We start from the raw sequence: 25092 nt of genomic DNA, 5'->3' as shown, positions 1-25092 counted from the left end.
GGGTCTGAGGAGAGGAGGTGGGGGAGGAAGAGAGGGGAGAATGGTAAACTGTTCTGTCAGTCAACTGTCAATCATCAGACACTTGTCACACTTGTCACATGCTGGTTCAATGTGGCTGAGACTGGCATCACTATGTACCTCAGGGAACACTGCTGTCTGCTATTGTTGTCTTACTGGAGACCGGATGGGCAACACTGATGTGGGTGGGGCCACAAGAAATCTGAACTCATCATGAGGGGCCACTGTGGCTCATGGGTCTGCCTACCCACACAGGGCTCCCGAGTTGCTCGCGGGTCTTCCTACCCACACAGGGCTCCCGAGTGGCTTGTGGGTCTGCCTACCCACACAGGGCTCCCGAGGGCTCTGCCTACCCACACAGGGCTCCCGAGTGGCTCGTGGGTCTGCCTACCCACACAGGGCTCCCGAGTGGCTCGCTGGTCTGCCTACCCACACAGGGCTCCCGAGTGGCTCGCGGGTCTGCCTACCCACACAGGGCTCCCGAGTGGCTCGTGGGTCTGCCTACCCACACAGGGCTCCCGAGTGGCTCGCGGGTCTGCGTACCCACACAGGGCTCCCGAGTGGCTCGTGGGTCTGCCTACCCACACAAGGCTCCCGAGTGGCTCGCGGGTCTGCCTACCCACACAAGGCTCCCGAGTGGTTCGCGGGTCTGCCTACCCACACAGGGCTCCCGAGTGGTTCGCGGGTCTGCCTACCCACACAAGGATCCCGAGTGGCTTGCGGGTCTGCCTACCCACACAGGGCTCCTGAGTGGCTCGTGGGTCTGCCTACCCACACAGGGTTCCTGAGTAGCACAGCGGTCTAAGGCACTGCATCTCAGTGCTTGAGGTGTCACTACAGACACCCTGGTTCGATTCCAGGCTGTATCACAACCGGCTGTGATTGAGAGTCCCATAGGGCGGTGGAAAATTGGCCCAGCGTCCTCCGGGTTTGGCCGGGGTAGGCCGTCATTGTAAATAAGAATTGTTGCTGTCAGTGACTGACATATTTTGGGGGTGGAATTGATCACAGACCTACAAAAGAAGCCCATCTCCTGCTGTATACAAACATGGCTATGGACTGAAGCCTTTTAAAGATGGCGTTGACAGAGAGGGCTGCCTCACTTCTAGTGCTTTTACAAGCTTTTAGCTACACTCCCAATAACATCTTCTAACCATGTGTATGTGACCAATAACATCTGCTAACCGTGTGTATGTGACCAATAACATCTGCTAACCGTGTGTATGTGACCAATAACATCTGCTAACCGTGTGTATGTGACCAATAACATCTGCTAACCATGTGTATGTGACCAATAACATCTGCTAACCATGTGTATGTGACCAATAACATCTGCTAACCATGTGACCAATAACATCTGCTAACCATGTGACCAATAACATCTGCTAACCATGTGACCAATAACATCTGCTAACCATGTGACCAATAACATCTGCTAACCATGTGTATGTGACCAATAACATCTGCTAACCATGTGACCAATAACATCTGCTAACCATGTGTATGTGACCAATAACATCTGCTAACCATGTGACCAATAACATCTGCTAACCATGTGTATGTGACCAATAACATCTGCTAACCATGTGTATGTGACCAATAACATCTGCTAACCATGTGACCAATAACATCTGCTAACCATGTGACCAATAACATCTGCTAACCATGTGACTAATAACATCTGCTAACCATGTGTATGTGACCAATAACATCTGCTAACCATGTGACCAATAACATCTGCTAACCATGTGTATGTGACCAATAACATCTGCTAACCATGTGACCAATAACATCTGCTAACCATGTGTATGTGACCAATAACATCTGCTAACCATGTGTATGTGACCAATAACATCTGCTAACCATGTGTATGTGACCAATAACATCTGCTAACCATGTGTATGTGACCAATAACATCTGCTAACCATGTGACCAATAACATCTGCTAACCATGTGACCAATAACATCTGCTAACCATGTGTATGTGACCAATAACATCTGCTAACCATGTGACCAATAACATCTGCTAACCATGTGACCAATAACATCTGCTAACCATGTGTATGTGACCAATAACATTTGATTTGATTTGAAGCCGTTCAGATCCAGTGATATTGTGTCAAGCATGCCTGTATGTTGCTGCACATTTCCCTATGAGAAATGAAAGTAGTATTCAATATATTTATTCATTGATCTATCTACTAGAGAATACAACTGTAGACACTGCATGTTCTGACCTGGTGTGAAACAGGCACAACTACACAACATTGTGTTAGTGAGAACTAGGTTAGACATCTTGTAAAGAGCTCATAGCAGCGTACAGTAGCGACTCTATCCAGAAGGGGATGTTTATGGTGGGATACGAACGCTGTCAGAAGTACTGTGCCATTTTTCATTTTTAATATCGTCGTCATTGAAAGGTTTCAGAGGGACTAACCTTTATGCAGGATAACATTTCTCATTTTTGAAGGAGATTATTCCTACCCAGGGGGAGCATTAAGATTATTTTATGGACAAAGAACCAAAGGTCTGTTTTAACAGTGTGAGGTTTGGGGTACTAGTGGTTCTGATTAACAGTCTGTCTGTGTTAGCGGAGTGGTGTGGACTTTCACATTTTACAATACTATCTCAATGGCTGAGGCTTTTTTATATTACAGTATTATGATTTTGAAATACACTTAACATCACCTGTCGTCTGTAGAAATGATCTATATATTAAACTGTTGCTGAGATACAGTACAATGAACTTTGTTGCAAGAATCTAGTTTAGGCTGATATCACGTCTATATGAGAACGTCTTTGCTCGCCTTCTCTGACTTTTCCCATTTGTTTTGAAGTTGTGTCTCTATCTCCTCAATTTAAAGTCCCCAGTTGGACGCATCCAAGCTAAACTGTTTATATTTGCCCATCAAACAGTCTTACTATTGGAGTCCCGAGCCTTGGCTGTTTTGACTGGGTGTCGAGTTACATTAACATCAGGACACCAAAACAAACCCTGGCTTTATTGCTTTGGGTACATCCCTCCCTCCCCCCAATGACCTCTTTGTCTCCCCCATCTCTTTCTCTCTCTCTAACACCTGCTCTCTCACCCTCTCTCTCTCTGTCTTCCTCTGTCTCTCGCTCTCTCTCTCTGTCTTCCTCTGTCTCTTGCTCTCTCTCTCTGCCTTCCTCTGTCTCTCGCTCTCTCTCTCTGTCTTCCTCTGTCTCTCTCCCTCTCTCTCTGTCTTCCTCTGTCTCTACCTCTCTCTCTCTTCCTCTCTCTCTCCTCTGTCTCTCTCTGTCTTCCTCTGTCTCTCTCTCTCTCTTTCTCTGTCTTCCTCTGTCTCTCTCTCTATGTCTTTCTGTCTCTCTCTCTGTCTTCCTCTGTCTCTCTCTCTCTCTCTTTCTCTCTCTGTCTTCCTCTGTCTCTCTCTCTCTCTGTCTTCCTCTGTCTCTCTCTCTCTTTCTCTCTCTCTCTCTCTTTCTCTTTCTCTCTCTCTCTGTCTCTCACTCTCTCTTTCTCTCTCTCCCTCTCCCTAATTCTCCCTCTGTCTCTCATTCTCCATCTAATGAAGCAGGCTAGCGTTAGCTCAGCCTCTGGTAAGGGTCAGCATGCGTTTCAGCACAGGGCTCAAGGAGAGATTATCTGCTGGTTTGGCAGCTTTTGGTTTTGAGCCACCCGCTCTCACAGTCGCACTGATCTTGATATGATACAGATGTGTCAACATGCTACTACTGTGTTAGCCTGCTACTGTCATAATGGATCTACAGGAGCTGGTTTGAACTGATATCTCGTGAAAAATCATTTGATGACACAGGCTGAAAGGCTCATCCTTATGTTCCAGGTAAAGCGTCAGGGGAGAGACATTTCACACAGTCAGAGCAGTGCCTGAGCCAGTGACCGTTTAGTGTCAACTTCCCAACTGACTGGATGTTCACACTCGTTTCACCTCCTCATCCTTCTCTTCTTCCTTCCCTCCTCTTCCTCCTTTCAGCATTGAGTCCCTGGATGTCAGGATTCTCTCGTCCCGGAGTGAAGGACTTTTCCCAGCTGACCCTTGACCTGACCAGAAACCAGCTGATTGTGGGAGCTAGGTGAGATACACACACACACACACACACACACACACACACACACACACACACACACACACACACACACACACACACACACACACACACACACACACACACACACACACACAGACCCCCTATTTTACATGTACACACACATCCAACACAACAGACTTTTGCTTGTTTCTTTACTGATGTAGAATATGCCATCATGTTGGTTAGAACTCTCTCTCCTCTATCTTCAGAAATCACCTCTTCAGACTGAGTCTCAGTAATGCTTCTCTCTTACAGGTAAGCAGTTCACAGCTCTCCATGCTCCCACTGTTATTACACATTACTTAGGGCTGTTTTCACTCTTCCAAATGGTAGCTAGGCAACCATATAGTTTGTTGAAATTGTAGAAGAGACCAGACACATCAGAGTAACTGTTGGCCAGTAGGCTCCGTTCCTTAGCTTAGTGGGGTAAGGGGGGTTAGGAATGTCAACACACTGAGGGTTTACCAGGGGTTACATCACACAGGAACAGGATCTACCCAGCTACCTTTACTCTGCCCACTCGCTCTCTGTCAATTTCAATTCAAGGGGCTTTATTGGCATGGGAAACACATGTTTACATTGACGAAGCAAGTGAAATAGATAATAAGTAAAAGTGAAATAAACAATAAAAAAATTAACAGTAAACTTGACTTTACATTCACAGAAATACTAAAGAAATGTCAAATTCAGATTATGTGCAAATAGTTAAAGTACAAGAGGGAAAGTAAATAAACATAAATCTCTCTGGCTGTTTATCTCGCTCTGTCTCTGTCTCTGTCTATCGCACTCTCTTTCTCTCTGTCTTGCTCTCTCTCTCTGTCTCTCTCTGTCTATCACGCTCTCTTTCTCTCTGTCTTGCTCTCTCTCTCTGTCTCTCTCTGTCTATCACGCTCTCTTTCTCTCTGTCTTGCTCTCTCTCTCTGTCTCTCTCTCTCTGTCTCTCTCTGTCTATCGCGCTCTCTTTCTCTCTGTCTTGCTCTCTCTTTCTGTCTCTCTCTCTCTGTCTATTGCGCTCTCTTTCTCTCTGTCTTGCTCTCTCTTTCTGTCTCTCTCTCTCTGTCTCTCTGTGTCTATCGCGCCCCCTTTCTCTCTGTCTTGCTCTCTCTTTCTGTCTCTCTCTCTCTGTCTCTCTGTCTCTCTTTCTCTCTGTCTCTGTCTCTCTTTCTGTCTCTCTTTCTGTCTCTGTGTCTTGCTCTCTCTTTCTGTCTCTCTCTCTCTGTCTCTCTCTCTCTGTCTCTCTGTGTCTATCGCGCCCCCTTTCTCTCTGTCTCGCTCTCTCTATCCCTTGTCTCCTCTCCCTCCCCTGATCCCTACCCTGTCATTGCTAAACGGCTGATCAATTTGATGTCAGTCATGAACTTTCTGTCAGATTTGTCCTGAGGGCCACGTCATTGCTCTCTTGGGATAATACCCATCAAACGTCTCCCTAAAAATCAATCTGAATAAGCTGTTTTGGAAATGTCACAGTGCTGCACTAATGTCTTCCTATCCATCTGGCCGTCTGGCTGTCTGTCTTAGGGATATTATAAATATATTCCATCTCTTACAATGGCTCCTTGATATGTCATTAACTGTATGAATTGTGTTTCATCAGTATACAACTAAAGGACATACCGTGAATATTACAAAGAACCTCTCTCCTTTAATGATATGATTGTAGTGTTTTTTTCTCTACGAATTATGATCCATTTGTATCCATGGATACAAGGTACAATGATTTAATTTGGAAGTTCAAGGATGACTGCATATAACATAAATAATTTCTTACAAGGTCATTTTACAATTTCAATATACAGATGTAGGATCATAATTTGATCACCCTTTTTCAGGAGAACTTTCCTGCTATGCAGGAAATTTGAACTTGTAGTATATTTCAGGTTTAAAAAGGCTTCGGAAGTTTGTAATTTCCACTTTGACAGCATTAGGTTTAAAATCCGATTTTATGAATTTGTGGCTGTGCTAGCGAGTGACCACTCCACAGCGCTGCCTCCAGAACAACATTCATGATGAAAAACGCTAATATGCTACAAAGATGACCATTAATTATAATCCACATAATAATTAACATTTCCTCTTGCTGCAGGATTTTCTTCCTTCTGTAGCAAACTGGTTCAAATTAAGATCCTACATTTGTACCACTATTAAAATGTTAAAAATGCCTTAAAAAAGTACTGAACTTTGGTGTCAGTATACATCTAGGTACTTAAGGAGTGTAGTCAGTACACATCCAGGTACGTAAGGAGTGTAGTCAGTATACATCCAGGTACTTAAGGAGTGTAGTCAGTATACATCTAGGTACTTAAGGAGTGTAGTCAGTACACATCCAGGTACGTAAGTAGTGTAGTCAGTATACATCCAGGTACTTAAGGAGTGTAGTCAGTATACATCCAGGTACTTAAGGAGTGTAGTCAGTATACATCCAGGTACTTAAGGAGTGTAGTCAGTATACATCCAGGTACTACATCCAGGTACTTAAGGAGTGTAGTCAGTATACATCCAGGTACTTAAGGAGTGTCCTTGAACAATGAGCCCCACTGACCGAACAATGAGCCCACTCAATAAGATTCTCATGTCATTCATCAATGCTATACTGAATGAACGGACAAGGAGCAGGCTGGGTGAGGGAGGGACATGTGTGACTTTGGAGGCCCTGGTCGGCCTATCAGAGCAAGCGAACCATGAATGACACCTCTGAGAACCAACTCCTTAATCGACCACTGCACCAGTGGCCACAATGGCATTATGCAAACACAGGGAAGAGTTTTCAGTTTGGTCATTCATTCACGCGTTGTCCCTGATCTTTAAAAGTAGATTTAGGAGCTCTGTTGTCAGGGGCGACTGAGGGAAAGACTTGGTGGGAGTTTAGCAGTGAACGTTCACGAGGCTGAGGCCAGTTTCAGAGGTTCCAGGGAACGTAAGGCTGAGGCCAGTTTCAGAGGCTCCAAAGTAAAGCACAGTGAACGTTCACGAGGCTGAGGCCAGTTTCAGAGGCTCCAAAGTAAAGGCCAGTGAGGCCAGTTTCAGTGGTTCCAAAGTAAAGCACAGGGAACGTTCACGAGGCTGAGGCCAGTTTCAGAGGCTCCAAAGTAAAGCACAGGGAACGTTCACGAGGCTGAGGCCAGTTTCAGAGGCTCCAAAGTAAAGCACAGTGAACGTTCACGAGGCTGAGGCCAGTTTCAGAGGCTCCAAAGTAAAGCACAGGGAACGTTCACGAGGCTGAGGCCAGTTTCAGTGGTTCCAAAGTAAAGCACAGGGAACGTTCACGAGGCTGAGGCCAGTTTCAGAGGCTCCAAAGTAAAGCACAGTGAAATGCTACAGTATACTGTAAGGTGTGTCAGTGTAAGGACTCCCCTTAAGTTTGAGGGTCTGAGAGATATATCGGTTTAATAGGAAATTTGCAGGTAAATAGTTAGAGCAGTCAGCATTGTAATGGTAGGACACATACCAGTTTATTTATCAGCTATTTTAGTGAAATTAAATTGCAGTCTTGGATGGCAATTTTGGGCCTTGAGATGTGCACACAATTGTATTTACTACGTTTGTTTACACTGATATTTATGGTGGAAACAAACCATGATTTACAGTTTCCCAGAACTATGATAACATTTCCCCCAAAATGAGGTGCTGCTTTTCACTCTCAGGACCACAATGAAACTGTAGGAACAGAGAATACTGTTGAATTATACTACTATTCTTATGCCCGATTATTTATTTACATTTATTTAACCTTTATTTTACCTTTTTTTCTTATTTACAATGACGGCCTAGGAACAGTGGGTTAACTGCCTTGTTCAGGGGAAGAACGACAGATTTTTTACCTTGTCTTCTCTGGCATTCGATTTTGCAACCTTTCGGTTACTAGGCCAACGCTCTAACCACTAGGCTTCCTTACTGAACCCAAAAAACTATTCCTTGGAAAGTTATATGCAAAATAGGGGAACCATGTGCAAATGTTGTTAGAACATTTTGTGTTAGCTGGATGACTTGTGTTTTTGTTTTTGTTTGTCCTGTGGTCAAGATCCAATTGTTGTAGCCATGGTGATTAGACTGGAGTGATTGAGTTGGGGGGAGTAACCATGGTGATTAGATTGGAGTGATTGAGTGGGGGGAGTAACCATGGTGATTAGACTGGAGTGATTGAGTTGGGGGAGTAGCCATGGTGATTAGACTGGAGTGATTGACTGCAATCGAGGACAGAGTATTTTTACGCACAACGCACTTCAGCACTCGGCGGTCCCGTTCTGTAAGCTTGTGTGGCCTACCACTTCACGGCTGAGCCATTGTTGCTCCTAGACGTTCCACTTCACAACAACAGCACTTACATTTGACCGGGGCAGCTCTAGCAAGGTAGAAATTTGATGAACTGACTTGTTGGAAAGGTGGCATCCTATGATGGTGCCACGTTGAAAGTCAGTATGGGTCATTCTACTGCCAATGTTTGTCTATGGAGATTGCATGACTGTGCGCTCAATTTTATACACCTGTCGGCAACGGGTGTTGATTAAAAAAGGTGTCCACATACTTTTTGTGTATGTGTATGTATACTAGTATATACAGTACATATCCCAAACAAATCTGATTTAACAAGGATCCAATCTACACATTCTGTCCACGTTATTGTGCACACGTTTATATGTCATTTTTTAAATGTAATTTTCTTCTCTAGGCAGTAGAATGGGGACCAGATGAAGACACCAAGCGGTCCTGTCAGAGCAAAGGAAAGACAGAGGTATTATAGCTGTCTGGCAGTTCTGGGCACTTTAAATAGAGAAAGACAGAGGTATTATAGCTGTCTGGCAGTTCTGGGCACTTTAAATAGAGAAAGACAGAGGTATTATAGCTGTCTGGCAGTTCTGGGCACTTTAAATAGAGAAAGACAGAGGTATTATAGCTGTCTGGCAGTTCTGGGCACTTTAAATAGAGAAAGACAGAGGTATTATAGCTGTCTGGCAGTTCTGGGCACTTTAAATAGAGAAAGACAGAGGTATTATAGCTGTCTGGCAGTTCTGGGCACTTTAAATAGAGAAAGACAGAGGTATTATAGCTGTCTGGCGGTTCTGGGCACTTTAAATAGAGAAAGACAGAGGTATTATAGCTGTCTGGCAGTTCTGGGCACTTTAAATAGAGAAAGACAGAGGTATTATAGCTGTCTGGCAGTTCTGGGCACTTTAAATAGAGAAAGACAGAGGTATTATAGCTGTCTGGCAGTTCTGGGCACTTTAAATAGAGAAAGACAGAGGTATTATAGGTGTCTGGCAGTTCTGGGCACTTTAAATAGAGAAAGACAGATGACTGGTAGAATTCTACATTAAAGCGGCTGCCCTCACCAGAGATATTTAGATAAAGACAGACGACTGGTAGAATTCTACATTAAAGCGGCTGCCCTCACCAGAGATATTTAGATAAAGACAGACGACTGGTAGAATTCTACATTAAAGCGGCTGCCCTCACCAGAGATATTTAGATAAAGACAGACGACTGGTAGAATTCTACATTAAAGGGGCTGCCCTCACCAGAGATATTTAGATAAAGACAGACGACTGGTAGAATTCTACATTAAAGGGGCTGCCCTCACCAGAGATATTTAGATAAAGACAGACGACTGGTAGAATTCTACATTAAAGCGGCTGCCCTCACCAGAGATATTTAGATAGCTTCAATGAAGTGTACCAGAAGCTGTACTAACCTTGTACAGGAAGAAATGAATAGACTATTGTATGGTGGTGTTATGACATCTTTGACCTCCCGTGTTCCCGTCCCCGCAGGATGAATGTCAGAACTACATCCGGGTCCTGCTCATCACCGGGAGGCGGATCTTTACCTGTGGAACCAACGCCTTTACCCCGTCTGCACCACCCGGCAGGTGAGAGAGGAGTAACAGGAGAGGGGGTGAGAGAGGAGTAACAGGAGAGGGGGTGAGAGAGGAGTAACAGGAGAGGGGGTGAGAGAGGAGTAACAGGAGAGGGGTGAGAGAGGAGTAACAGGAGAGGGGGGTGAGAGAGAGGAGTAACAGGAGAGGGTGAGGGAGATGAGAGAGGGAGTAACAGGAGAGGGAGATGAGAGAGGAGTAACAGGAGAGGGGGTGAGAGAGGAGTAACAGGAGAGGGAGATGAGAGAGAGGAGTAACAGGAGAGGGGGTGAGAGAGGAGTAACAGGAGAGGGGCTGAGAGAGGAGTAACAGGAGAGGGGGAGATGAGAGATGAGTTATAGGAGAGGGAGATGAGAGCGGAGTAACAGGAGAGGGAGATGAGAGCGGAGTAACAGGAGAGGGAGATGAGAGAGAGGAGTAACAGGAGAGGGAGAGGGAGATGAGAGAGAGGAGTAACAGGAGAGGGAGATGAGAGAGAGGAGTAACAGGAGAGGGAGATGAGAGAGAGGAGTAACAGGAGAGGGAGATGAGAGAGAGGAGTAACAGGAGAGGGGGTGAGAGAGGAGTAACTGGAGAGGGAGATGAGAGATGAGTTATAGGAGAGGGAGATGAGAGAGGAGTACAGGAGAAGGAGAGGGAGATGAGAGAGGAGTACAGGAGAAGGAGAGGGAGATGAGAGATGAGTTATAGGAGAGGGAGATGAGAGCGGAGTAACAGGAGAGGGAGATGAGAGCGGAGTAACAGGAGAGGGAGATGAGAGAGGAGTAACAGGAGAGGGAGAGGGAGATGAGAGAGGAGTAACAGGAGAGGGAGATGAGAGCGGAGTAACAGGAGAGGGAGATGAGAGAGGAGTAACAGGAGAGGGAGAGGGAGATGAGAGAGGAGTAACAGGAGAGGGAGATGAGAGAGGAGTGACAGGAGAGGGGGTGAGAGAGGAGTAACAGGAGAGGGGGTGAGAGAGGAGTAACAGGAGAGGGGTGAGAGAGGAGTAACAGGAGAGGGGGTGAGAGAGAGAGAGTAACAGGAGAGGGTGAGGGAGATGAGAGAGGAGTAACAGGAGAGGGAGATGAGAGAGGAGTAACAGGAGAGGGGGTGAGAGAGGAGTAACAGGAGAGGGAGATGAGAGAGAGGAGTAACAGGAGAGGGGGTGAGAGAGGAGTAACAGGAGAGGGGCTGAGAGAGGAGTAACAGGAGAGGGGGAGATGAGAGATGAGTTATAGGAGAGGGAGATGAGAGCGGAGTAACAGGAGAGGGAGATGAGAGCGGAGTAACAGGAGAGGGAGATGAGAGAGGAGTAACAGGAGAGGGAGAGGGAGATGAGAGAGAGGAGTAACAGGAGAGGGAGATGAGAGAGAGGAGTAACAGGAGAGGGAGATGAGAGAGAGGAGTAACAGGAGAGGGAGATGAGAGAGAGGAGTAACAGGAGAGGGGGTGAGAGAGGAGTAACTGGAGAGGGAGATGAGAGATGAGTTATAGGAGAGGGAGATGAGAGAGGAGTACAGGAGAAGGAGAGGGAGATGAGAGAGGAGTACAGGAGAAGGAGAGGGAGATGAGAGATGAGTTATAGGAGAGGGAGATGAGAGCGGAGTAACAGGAGAGGGAGATGAGAGCGGAGTAACAGGAGAGGGAGATGAGAGAGGAGTAACAGGAGAGGGAGAGGGAGATGAGAGAGGAGTAACAGGAGAGGGAGATGAGAGCGGAGTAACAGGAGAGGGAGATGAGAGAGGAGTAACAGGAGAGGGAGAGGGAGATGAGAGAGGAGTAACAGGAGAGGGAGATGAGAGAGGAGTGACAGGATGGAGCACTCTGTTCACAATGTTGAACAGCAAACCATTGACCCACACGACGCCACGACACGCTTTCTGACATCTGCCGGTACAGTAGAATCCGGGATTCATCCGTAAAGAGCACACTTCTCCACCGTGCCAGTGGCCATCCTAGGTAAGCCTTTGCCCACTGAAGTCGGTTACGACGCCGAACTGCAGTCAGGTCAAGACGACAAGAACACAGATCAGCTTCCCTGAGACGGTTTCTGGCAGTTTGTGCAGAAATTATTTGGTTGTGCAAACCCACAGTGTCATCCGCTGTCCGGGTGGCTGGTCTCAGGCGATCCCGCAGGTGATCAAAACTTGAGACAATTGTGGCATTGTGTTGTGTAACAAAACTGCACATTTTAGAGTGACCTTTTATTGTCCCCCACATAATATGCACTAACAGGGATATAAACAAATTTGTGGCCAAAATTTGAGAGATAAGCTTTTTGTGCGTATGGAACATTTCTGGGATCTTTTATTTCAGCAGATGAAACATGGGACCAACACTTTCCATGTTGCGTTTCTATTTTTGTTCAGTATAGAATGAAGTAATGTTTTGGGCATGCATACTATATAGCAGGTGTCTGCACCAAAACCGGAAGAAATCTGTTCTCCAGTATTCCCACGAGTAAAGGAGGAGACATGATTGTGTCTCAATGTAATCAATGTATGAAGGGATGGTTATTTTCAAATACAAGATATTTTTTAGCTTAGTTGTGGTCTATTTACAGTGTAAAAATTATAATAATTATGTTCCGGGCCCCTGACATCCACTCCGACAAAAATCATCCCTTAGCTGAATGGAGTGGCCTGTTCCTGCTGTTTAGGATCCTAGTATGGACATCTGGACATACCTCTATCTAAACACCCTCTATCCTCACCCTTCTTCCATCCTCTTCCAGATAGGCAACATCAGTCGGGTGATGGACACGGTGAACGGGGTGGCGAGATGCCCCTACGACCCGCGTCACAACTCCACTGCCATGGTAACAGAGAAGGGCGAACTCTACGCCGCCACTGTCATTGACTTCTCGGGTCGTGACCCCGTCATCTACCGTAGCCTTGGTAACATGCCGCTGCGAACAGCCCAGTACAACTCCAAATGGCTCAACGGTAAACACTCATGTGTACCATACACTCTTTGAAAAAAAGAGAACGCTTTGAAGAACCCTTTTTGGTTCCAGGTAGAACCCTTTTGGTCTCTAGGTAGAACCCTTTGGGTTCCATATAGAACCCAAAAAGGGTTATCCTATAGGGACAGCCGAAGAACTCTTTTGGAACTATTTTGTCTAATAGTGTGGGAATAGAATTACAATTGGATCATGACTGTGCTTCCTGGTTATGGGTACATTCAATATGGCTGCCGGTCCATCCATCAGGGAACATAGACTTGATGGGGTATTTGCATTCTAGCAATTCTATGTCAATGCCAATACATTGCTGAACAGCCAACTGTAACTGGCTAGAGGCACTCCTCATGTTGTAACGTGAAAGGAATCCTAGAGGATGAGTCCTAATGGTAATGGGAAAGTGTAAGGAAGAGAACTACTGATTCCATGCCAAGAACATCACTGCTCACATTCCTGCTGCTGCATCAGCCGTTTGGAGCTGAAATACCATATCTCATGCCTAACTTACACCTTCCCTCCCTCTCTTTCTCTATTCCTGTCTTCTCCCCTCCCTCTCACCCTCCCTTCTCCCTTCTTCTTCTTCCCCTCCTCCCCTCCCTCCTTCCTCTCTCCTCCAGACCCTCACTTTATCTCAGTCTACGAGGTGGGTCTCTTCACCTATTTCTTCCTGAGAGAGAACGCAGTCGAACACGACTGCGGTCGCACCGTGTTCTCCCGGGTCGCCCGGGTCTGTAAGAACGACGTGGGCGGTCGCTTCCTATTGGAGGACACTTGGACTACGTTCATGAAGGCGCGGTTGAACTGCTCGCGGTCGGGAGAGATCCCCTTCTACTATAACGAGCTGCAGAGCACCTTCTATCTGCCCGAACAGGACCTCATCTACGGCATCTTCACCACCAACGTGTGAGTGACACACGCGCGCACACACACACCTACACACAGACGCACATACACACACACACATAAAATGAACACACACATTGTCAGTCATACACACACAGGCACTTTTACATGTACAGAACCAGTCAGTAGTTTGGACACACCTACTCATTCAAGGGTTTATCATTATTTGGACTATTTTCTACTTTGCAAAGCTGTCATCAAGGCTACTTTGAAGAATCTCAAATAGAAAATATTTGTTTAACACTTTTTTGCTTACTACATGATTCCATATGTGTTATTTCATCATTTTGATATCTTCACAATTATTCTACAATGTAGAAAATAGTAAAAATACAGAAAAACCCTGGAATGAGTAGGTGTGTCCAAATTTTTGACTGGTACTGTATATATATATATACATGTATAGATGCAGGCACACACACACACACACACACACACACAACACACACACACACACACACACACACACACACACACACACACACACACACACACACACACACAGACACACATCTGCAAAAGAACAAGGAGGACCTTTAAAACAGCCCCAATAAGTGAATGAGCATAATTTAGTAGCCACACACACACACACACACAACAGACGCCCAAGCTCACTTACACACACCTTTATTCTCCATCTATCCAGTCCTACTTTGTTTTAGTCAATTTATTTACACATTGCGCTAACAGCATCCTGTTGAGGCTGAAGGTTTTACAGATGCTAAGAAGCATATTACACATTTCAAGCTGTTTGGACAAATGCTGAGAGGAGGGAAGTGAAAATCACTTCTCGAGTCTTTTCTTCTCCCATCTCTGTCTGTGTTGGTGCCCTTGGCTTAGCGACAGAGCAGAACCTTGTCTGGGAGAGACGCTTTAGTCCGCAAGGAAGAATGTGTTGGAGAATGACCACTTAAGAACATTTCTGTGTGACTGTGAAATACTTAAATAGTTTTCAAACTCAAAGGGTTGTGGAAATCGATTGTGGTGAACCATTTGTGTTAGTTAACCCTGTCAGGTTTTTGCTGTCTGTCTGTCTGTCTGTCTGTCTGTCTGTCTGTCTGTCTGTCTGTCTGTCTGTCTGTCTGTCTGTCTGTCTGTCTGTCTGTCTGTCTGTCTGTCGTCTGTCTGTCTGTCTGTCTGTCTGTCTGTCTGTCTGTCTGTCTGTCTGTCTGTCTGTCTGTCTGTCTGTCTGTCTGTCTGTCTGTCTGTCCTACTCTGTGCATAGCCCAAAGCATCATATCCTGTCCAGAAGCTCCTCTCTGCCAGTCTATAGTCCCATGTTCCTTATCATTGGTCTGTTCAGAACCCCTTTCTGCCAGTCTATAGTCCCATGTTCCTTCTCCTTGGTCTGTTCAGAACCCCTCTCTGCCAGTCTATAGTCCCATGTTCCTTATCATTGGTCTGTTCAGAACCCCTCTCTGCCAGTCTATAGTCCCATGTTCCTTCTCATTGGTCTGTTCAGTACCCCTCTCTGCCAGTCTATAGTCCCATGTTCCTTATCATTGGTCTGTTCAGAACCCCTCTCTGCCAGTCTATAGTCCCATGTTCCTTCTCCTTGGTCTGTTCAGAACCCTCTCTGCCAGTCTATAGTCCCATGTTCCTTATCATTGGTCTGTTCAGAACCCCTCTCTGCCAGTCTATAGTCCCATGTTCCTTCTCCTTGGTCTGTTCAGAACCCCTCTCTGCCAGTCTATAGTCCCATGTTCCTTCTCCTTGGTCTGTTCAGAACCCCTCTCTGCCAGTCTATAGTCCCATGTTCCTTCTCCTTGGTCTGTTCAGAACCCTCTCTGCCAGTCTATAGTCCCATGTTCCTTCTCCTTGGTCTGTTCAGAACCCCTCTCTGCCAGTCTATAGTCCCATGTTCCTTCTCCTTGGTCTGTTCAGAACCCCTCTCTGCCAGTCTATAGTCCCATGTTCCTTCCCCTTGGTCTGTTCAGAACCCCTCTCTGCCAGTCTATAGTCCCATGTTCCTTCTCCTTGGTCTGTTCAGAACCCCTCTCTAATAGACTCAGTACCAGTAGTTATAACACACTATATTAGTGTGGTAGGCTTCTAACCCAACTACCTCTCCTCCTAGACCCTGTTATTAACATGATGTATACCTACACACTGCAGTACAGTCAGCCACAGTACAGTCAGCTACAGCCAGCTACAGTACAGTCAGCTACAGTACAGTCTGATACAGGACTGTCTGCTACAGTACAGTCAGCTACAGTACAGTCAGATACAGTACAGTCAGCTACGGTACAGTCTGATACAGGACTGTCTGATACAGTACAGTCAGCTATAGCCAGCTATAGTACAGTCAGATACAGTACAGTCTGCTACAGTACAGTCAGATATAGTACAGTCAGCTACAGCCAGCTATAGTACAGTCAGCTACAGTACAGTCAGCTACAGCCAGCCACAGTACAGCCAGCTACAATACAGCCAGCTACAGTACAGTCAGCTACAGCCAGCTACAGTACAGTCAGCTACAGTATAGCCAGCTATAGCCAGCTATATTACAGTCAGATACAGTACAGTATGCTACAGTACAGTCAGATACAGTACAGTCAGCTACAGCCAGCCACAGTACAGTCTGATACAGTACAGTCAGCTACAGTACAGTCTGATACAGTACAGTCAGCTACAGTACAGTCAGCTACAGCACAGTCAGATACAGTACAGCCTGATACAGTACAGTCTGATGCAGTACAGTCTGATACAGTACAGTCAGCTACAGTACAGTCAGCTACAGTACAGTCAGATACAGTACAGTCAGATACAGTACAGTCTGATGCAGTACAGTCAGCTACAGTACAGTCAGATACAGTACAGCCTGATTCTGTACAGTCAGCTACAGTACAGTCAGATATGGTACAGTCAGCTACAGTACAGTCAGATACAGTACAGTCAGATACAGGACTGTCAGATACAGTACAGTCAGATACAGTCAGCTACAGTACAGTCAGCTACAGTACTGTCAGCTACAGTACAGTCAGATACAGTACAGTCAGATACAGTACAGTCTGATTCAGTACAGTCTGATTCAGTACAGTCAGCTACAGTACAGTCAGCTACAGTACAGTCTGATATAGTACAGTCTGTTACAGTACAGCCAGCTACAGTACAGTCAGATACAGTACAGTCAGCTACAGTACAGTCAGATACAGTACAGTACCCCAGTGGTTCCTTTCATACCTGTACTAATGGTCCTATTGAGAGAGAGCGGTAGCATCAATTTGGGCCCATATTACTGGCACAAGCACTCTTCTGTCTGAGGTCCATTTTGGACTCACCCGGGGCAGAGCTAAAAGGCTTGTAAACTCTGAGGTATTGAGAAAGACATCTTATCCCAGTCGCACAGACAAAAGACAGGCTGCACGGCATTGAAACGATAGTGATCTCAGGTATCCTCCAGGGATAACAGGAACCACTCTGAAAGACCTTAGTGATGAAGACGTGGTATGTCTTGATCTGCGCCTGGATCTTCTCCGATTCGGAGGGTTTTACCATATAAATAGAATCTATAGAAAGGGTTTGGAACCTCTGACCCTGGCAATTTGACTGTTACACCGGTGCACTCGCAGTGGCTGCCAGTCCACCCATTATGACATCATTGACTTGAATGTTCTGTAGATTCTATTACTATGAGTTTTGCCTTGTGTTCCGGTTGCAGTTCCTTTTCGTAGTCCTTTTCTACTTACCCTTTCCCTCCTTTTACCAGTGAATACCTTTGTCTGTGTTGCAGCTGAGAGGTTTGAATGACTGTGAGGATTGTTTAAGATGAGATGGGAGCACAGGTCTATAGGAAAGAAAGACAAGTCTGTGCCAGCACTGGGAGATCATCAAAAATCATTATCCTGTCATTATCCTGTCATTATCCAATTATTATCCAATTATGTGCCATATTGTACCTTATATCCATAGTGATAACTATTATAATTGATAGATAAATGTCTCTGTATACTGTAGACGTCATTAAGCTCTCTTTTGAACTAAGAACATAAGTAGGTCTTACGCATCAATTCAGTTCTTTATGAACAGTGGTTTCCTGTATCAAATAGACTGCTGTATTTTTCCTGCTGATGTCCGTACAAAGGGCTTTATAGATACATTTGATGGATTGGATTGAAAAAAGTGGACGGCGCTCAACCAACGCGAGTCGAGGTGCAACCAAAACATTTGATCCTCATTGAAAAGGAAAGGGCACAACGCTCGCTCACCGTTAAAACCCGTATCGATTGGTTCACTGCCATGGCCTCTGAGTCACGGTTTCCTGACGTCTTTATGTCCCTCTCTTCCTAACAGGAACAGCATCTCTGCGTCGGCTGTGTGTGCTTTCAACCTCAGCGCCATCACCCAGGCTTTCAACGGACCGTTCCGTTACCAGGAGAACCCTCGTACAAGCTGGCTCTCCACCCCCAACCCCATCCCCAACTTCCAGGTAGGGAACGATGCAAAGTCTACTGTCTGGTCTTCTACTAGATTCCTTCTTTCACTGTTTCCCAGCCCTCTACTCAGGAACCAAGATGTTTCACGTATGTCTGAACAAGCACACCTGATTCCACTAGTCAATGACTCAAATGAGCCTTTCATCACACCTGATTCCACTGGTCAATGACTCAAATGAGCCTTTTATCACACCTGATTCCACTAGTCAATGACTCAAATGAGCCTTTCATCACACCTGATTCCACTGGTCAATGACTCAAATGAGCCTTTCATCACACCTGATTCCACTGGTCAATGACTCAAATGAGCCTTTCATCACACCTGATTCCACTGGTCAATGACTCAAATGAGCCTTTCATCACACCTGATTCCACTAGTCAATGACTCAAATGAGCCTTTCATCACACCTGATTCCACTAGTCAATGACTCAAATGAGCCTTTCATCACACCTGATTCCACTGGTCAATGACTCAAATGAGCCTTTCATCACACCTGATTCCACTGGTCAATAACTCAAATGAGCCTTTCATCACACCTGATTCCACTGGTCAATAACTCAAATGAGCCTTTCATCACACCTGATTCCACTGGTCAATAACTCAAATGAGCCTTTCATCACACCTGATTCCACTGGTCAATAACTCAAATGAGCCTTTCATCACACCTGATTCCACTAGTCAATGACTCAAAAGAGCCTTTTATCACACCTGATTCCACTAGTCAATGACTCAAATGAGCCTTTCATCAAGCTCCTAGGCTCCACCTTGTGATCTCTGGTTTATTGCAAAATAAATTAGTATAATTAGTATAATTTATAATTCAGACAGATAATTTAAAACACAAATAAAAAATTTGTCCTTCCCCCTGTCTGCCCCCTCAGTGTGATACCCTGGAGGAGCGAGGTCCAGGGGAGAACCAGACGGAGCGCAGCCTGCAGGACGCCCAGCGTCTCTTCCTCATGTCTGACGTGGTGCAGCCCGTCTCCACCGACCCCCTCCTGTACCAGGACAACATCCGCTTCTCCAAGCTGGTGGTGGACATCGTGCAGGGCCGAGACACCCTCTACCACGTCATGTACATCGGCACTGGTGAGTGAACAGGAAGGAGGGAGGGAGGGAGGGAAACGGAAGCTAGATGTCTCATTTTGTCTGTTTGTCCAATAAGAATACGGCACCATCCTGAAGGCCCTCTCCACGACCAATAAGAGCATGCGGGGGTGTTACCTGGAAGAGATGAGGCTCCTCCCCGAGGGCGAAAGCGAGCCAATCAAGAGCCTTCAAATCCTCCATAGCGATAGGTCGTTGTTTGTGGGGCTTAGCGACAGGGTGCTGAAGATCCCACTGGAAAGATGCTCCAGCTACAAAACTGAACGGTAAGAAGACCACTCCCACACACCCTCTTCAATACCCCACCACTTATACGGCTGCAGTTCAATCAAACCTGCCTTTGCAATGTTTACAAAGTGTCTTTGTTTATAAACTACTTCCTGTACACTTCTTGTTCTGGAAAGTGGATGTATCTACTGGTGAGGGCAAAGTCCAGAAGATAACAATTATATTGTATCAGTATTCTAACTGAAGCTAATCATCTTAGTGACAGTTAATTGGAAAGAAGCCAAATGTTCTGTCCTCCAGCCTAGCAGGGTCTGACTGATCCAGACAGGAAGTAGTCAAGTGCAGGAATGGTGGCATTATTACCGTTATGACTACTGATATATGAGGTCTCCTACACCCCACAGCCCTCCGTAGCTTCCATAGAACCTCAGACACCCAATGATATCACACCTTACTGTACAGTATGAAGAATGGTGGTGTTATGACTATAATGATATCACACCTTACTGTACAGTATGAAGAATGGTGGTGTTATCACTATAATGATATCACACCTTACTGTACAGTATGAAGAATGGTGGTGTTATCACTATAATGATATCACACCTTACTGTACAGTATGAAGAATGGTGGTGTTATGACTATAATGATATCACACCTTACTGTACAGTATGAAGAATGGTGGTGTTATGACTATAATGATATCACACCTTACTGTACAGTATGAAGAATGGTGGTGTTATCACTATAATGATATCACACCTTACTGTACAGTATGAAGAATGGTGGTCTTATGACTATAATGACTACTGATATATAAGGTTTCTTACACTCCTGTAGCTTCCATAGGTTCCACATCCTGTCCACCTCTAACAGCCAATGCCATGACACCTCACCATACATACACAGTGTTATGACTACTGATATATGGGGTTTAATACATATTAGCATATCATTATTTAATATGTACATTCACTTATAATATATGCCATTTAGCAGGTGCTTTTATTCATTCAGTATCAGCCGAACAGCATTTGCCAGTCATTCATTCATGAATAACACCATACTTAATCTGCCATGTCATTACCCCCTGTTTATACTGTATAGATGCAGTCATATATATTGGCACCAATGCATGATATATTGGCACCCTTGCATGACTCACCTTTTCTTCTCAAATACGTTTTTTGGGGGGGGGGGGAGATTCTAACTGAAATTGAAAAAAAAATGATTGGCCTAGACTAAATTATTCAAAATTCTAATTAACTTGGTTGGAGGCAATGCTTCTCATTTACTGTGTAATTTATCTCACCTGTTGTAAGTTGCAGGTGCCTTCAGGGTAAAAATAGCAATTGAACAAGTTTAAAAAATAAAAAAAACAGCTCATTCTTCTCAGTTGCACTCCTTTTGTAAAGTGCAATGTGTCAACATTTGGCCAGATCTGTAAGTAACCAATCCAGCTGAGGCTTCCTGTAATTACATTTGACCTCTCCCGTTGGATGGATCCCTGCTAGCTCCTTGTGACCACTGCCCTCTGCCTCTCCCGGTGCTAAAACTAATTTCCTCTGGTTCCGGCTGCAGACTGGAGCCGGTACAATGGCAGTCTGGGATGGTGTTGCAGTGCCAGCAGAGGTTTTCTGTGCGATCCATCACTCTCACCTGTCAGAGGGGAGGAGGGAGGAGGGGCACAGGAAATAAATACAGTCAGGGGAAAAGAGAGAGGGAGAGAGAGGGTTGTCGTTGTGGGAAAGATAGTGAACTGACCACCTCCCTAACTGACTGGACATAGATGGATGTTAATGTGAAAGGCATCCCATTACTACAATAGATTAAGTAGTTGTCATGGTGATTGCATGTGTCCTACCCCTAGCTTTTTTTTCCACATATTTTACATATCATCCTGTGTATTAACTGTGTAATAACCATCGGCATACCACCCTGTATCCCATGTCTCTGAAGCTAAGAGCCCAGTGCCCCAGGGCAGTGATTGGGGACATTGCCATGTGTAGGGTGCCGTTTTTCAGATGGTATGTTAAACGGGTGTCCTGATTCTCTGTAGTCATTAAAGATCCCATGGCACTTATCATAAGAGTTGGGTTGTTAACCCCGGTGTCCTGGCTAAAATATCCAATCTGGCCCTCATGGCCACCTAATCATCCCCTTAGCCACTCCCTTCCAACCCTATGTCAGGAACCACCTAGCCTAGCCACTCCCTTCCAACCCCATGTCAGTAATTACCTAGCCTAGCCACTCCCTTCCAACCCCATGTCAGGAACTACTCAGCCTAGCCACTCCCTTCCGACCCCATGTCAAGAACCACCTAGCCTAGCCACTCCCTTCCAACCCCATGTCAGCAACCACCTAGCCTAGCCACTCCCTTCCATCCCCATGTCAGTAATTACCTAGCTTAGCCACTCCCTTCCAACCACATGTCAGGAACTACCTAGCCTAGCCACTCCCTTCCAACCCCATGTCAGGAATCACCTAGCCTAGCCACTCCCTTCCAACCCCATGTCAGGAACTACCTAGCCTAGCCACTCCCTTCCATCCCCATGTCAGTAATTACCTAGCCTAGCCACTCCCTTCCAACCCCATGTCAGGAATTACCTAGCCTAGCCACTCCCTTCCAACTACATGTCAGGAACCACCTAGCCTAGCCACTCCCTTCCAACCCCATGTTAGGAACTACCTATCCTAGCCACTCACAACCCCATAAACCCCAGTGTGCCCCCAGGTTACGTTTTCTCTCATTATACTCTGTGTTCTGAATGGCATCTGCGTGTGGCGACATTTTGTCTCTACAGACCAGGGTTACGGACCGCATGTGGAGACATTTTGTTTCTACAGACCAGGGTTACCGACTGCGTGTGGCGACATTTTGTCTCTACAGACCAGGGTTACGGACCGCATGTGGAGACATTTTGTTTCTACAGACCAGGGTTACCGACTGCGCGTGGAGACATTTTGTCTCTACAGACCAGGGTTACCGACTGTGTGTGGAGACATTTTGTCTCTACAGACCATAGTTACGAGCTGCGTATGGAGACATTTAGGCTCTACAGACCATAGTTACGAGCTGCGTATGGAGACATTTAGGCTCTACAGACCAGCGTTTCGAGCTGTGGGTTGTTTGTTTAATTGTTCTGAGAGAAAATGTTTCCTTCCCTCCCCCTAAGGATAAATAATCACAGTAATACACTTGGCAAACAGCGATATTAGCTGCTTGACTTGCAGCCACACAGGGAAATATTGTATTACATGCATAATGGATGAGAGCCCTCTCTTACTAGCAGCTTGCTTAGTGTAGTAGCTATAATCCTATAATCTATGGTAGTTATTGGCCAAGTGGGTTTAGCTGTGTGTTAACCAATGAGCTCTTTGAGATATTAAGAGGCTATCTTCTCCATAGCAGAACTGTGAGGAGAGTAGAATGAGGAAGTGGTTAACTGTGAGGAGAGTAGAATTGGGAAGTGGTTAACTGTGAGGAGAGTAGAATGAGGAAATGGTTAACTGTGAGGAGAGTAGAATTGGGAAGTGGTTAACTGTGAGGAGAGTAGAATGAGGAAATGGTTAATGGGAGGAGAGTAGAATGAGGAAGTGGTTAACTGTGAGGAGAGTAGAATTGGGAAGTGGTTAACTGTGAGGAGAGTAGAATGAGGAAATGGTTAACTGTGAGGAGAGTAGAATGAGGAAGTGGTTTACTGTGAGGAGAGTAGAATTGGGAAGTGGTTAACTGGGGTAAAGATGGGTGGAGGCTGGGGTTGGGGGAAGAGGAGTGGAGGCTGGGGTTGGGGGTGGAGTGGAGGCTGGGGTTGGGGGTGGAGTGGAGGCAGGGATTGGGGGGAAGAGGACTAGAGGCTGGGGTTAGGTGGGAAGTTTTCTACAATAATGTAGTGGCCTTATTGGGGTTTTCCTCCCAATTAAATACACAAACACAACAGCACGCACACGCACACACACACACACCCTAGCACATATTAATTTGTGTAACACACACACTATGACCATGCCCCTGCCCCCTTCCCATCCCTCTTAGACAACCATTATTTACTGTAGTCTGTAGCCGCCAGCCCGTCAGCAGGGTGATCAACACAGTGGTTGTTAGATCATCTCTCCCCCGCTGCCTGCTAAACTGATATTACTGCTGATTATCAGGAACTGATCTGTCAACTGTTTATTGCAGGGGAGTGTTTTGTTGGTCGCGCTCCCTATACAGAATACCAATACGTCCTAGGTAGGCTGCTGTTAGTGCAGTTATATTCCATTTATCAGATTGTAGATGGCTTACTAGACTTTACCGTAATACTAAAGTTCACTGTGAAACGCTTCCACAATGTTGACACACTATCTCTTCTGCTCCATAATGTAAGGCAGACAGACAGTCCATTGGATGGCTTTATCTAGGGAAATACTGAGATATTGATTACTGGTGATTGATAGATGGAGATGTTGATTGCTGGTGATTGATAGATGGATATATTGATTACTGGTGATCGATAGATGTACATATTGATTACTGGTGATTGATAGATGGAGATGTTGATTACTGGTGATTGATAGATGGAGATGTTGATTACTGGTGATTGATAGATGGAGATGTTGATTGCTGGTGATTGATAGATGGAGATATTGATTACTGGTGATCGATAGATGTACATATTGATTACTGGTGATCGATAGATGGAGATATTGATTACTGGTGATTGATAGATGGGGATGTTGATTGCTGGTGATTGATAGATGGAGATATTGATTACTGGTGATCGATAGATGTACATATTGATTACTAGCGATATATGGTGATATTTATTACTGGTGCAGCTTGGGAGTGGCTTTCTTTATACTATCCCCCTCTCCTGTCACATCATCTCTTTCTCCCTCCTTTCCTTTCCTCTCCTCTCACCTTCCTTCTCTCCATCCCTCTCTTGTGTACCCCCAGAGTGAGACCTTGTCTGGTAGACTGGGGGCTGTCGTGTGATAAACTGTTTCTAGAGTGGGGTCACAGTGAGACCTTGTCTGGTAGACTGGGGGCTGTCGTGTGATAAACTGTTTTCAGAGTGGGGTCACAGTGAGACCTTGTCTGGTAGACTGGGGGCTGTCGTGTGATAAACTGTTTTCAGAGTGGGGTCACAGTGAGACCTTGTCTGGTAGACTGGGGGCTGTCGTGTGATAAACTGTTTCTAGAGTGGGGTCACTCAGTGGGAGATGAGGCGAGGGTTTGAGGGACAGTTAGGGGGTCTGGGGGGGCTTGTTAACCCCCCCACTGCTTAGCAATGTATTGTTGCTGTAGAGAGAGGCTCTCTAAACCTGGAGAAAAGAGCCTTCACTGGACTGGAAGCCCAAACTAACCCATCCCTGTTCTGACTCGGGTCTAACAGTGAAACGTTTATACTCCCAACCCCATCAAATCTCTCTCTCATCACACACACACACACACACACACACACACACACACACACACACACACACACACACACACACACACTATGACCATACC

General features: G+C 45.7%; 1 pseudogene; it reads left to right on the top strand.

Annotated features, from left to right (window-relative positions):
* Positions 1 to 19633, top strand: part of LOC112240551 — a 79577-nt pseudogene extending 59944 nt beyond the window's left edge.
* The last annotated feature ends 5459 nt before the right edge of the window (positions 19634 to 25092 follow it).

Source organism: Oncorhynchus tshawytscha, unplaced genomic scaffold (genome assembly GCF_018296145.1).
Source record: "Oncorhynchus tshawytscha isolate Ot180627B unplaced genomic scaffold, Otsh_v2.0 Un_contig_7168_pilon_pilon, whole genome shotgun sequence".
Lineage (NCBI taxonomy): Eukaryota > Metazoa > Chordata > Actinopteri > Salmoniformes > Salmonidae > Oncorhynchus > Oncorhynchus tshawytscha.
Note: the sequence above shows the minus strand (reverse complement) of the source record. Positions and strands in the feature narration are given on the sequence as shown.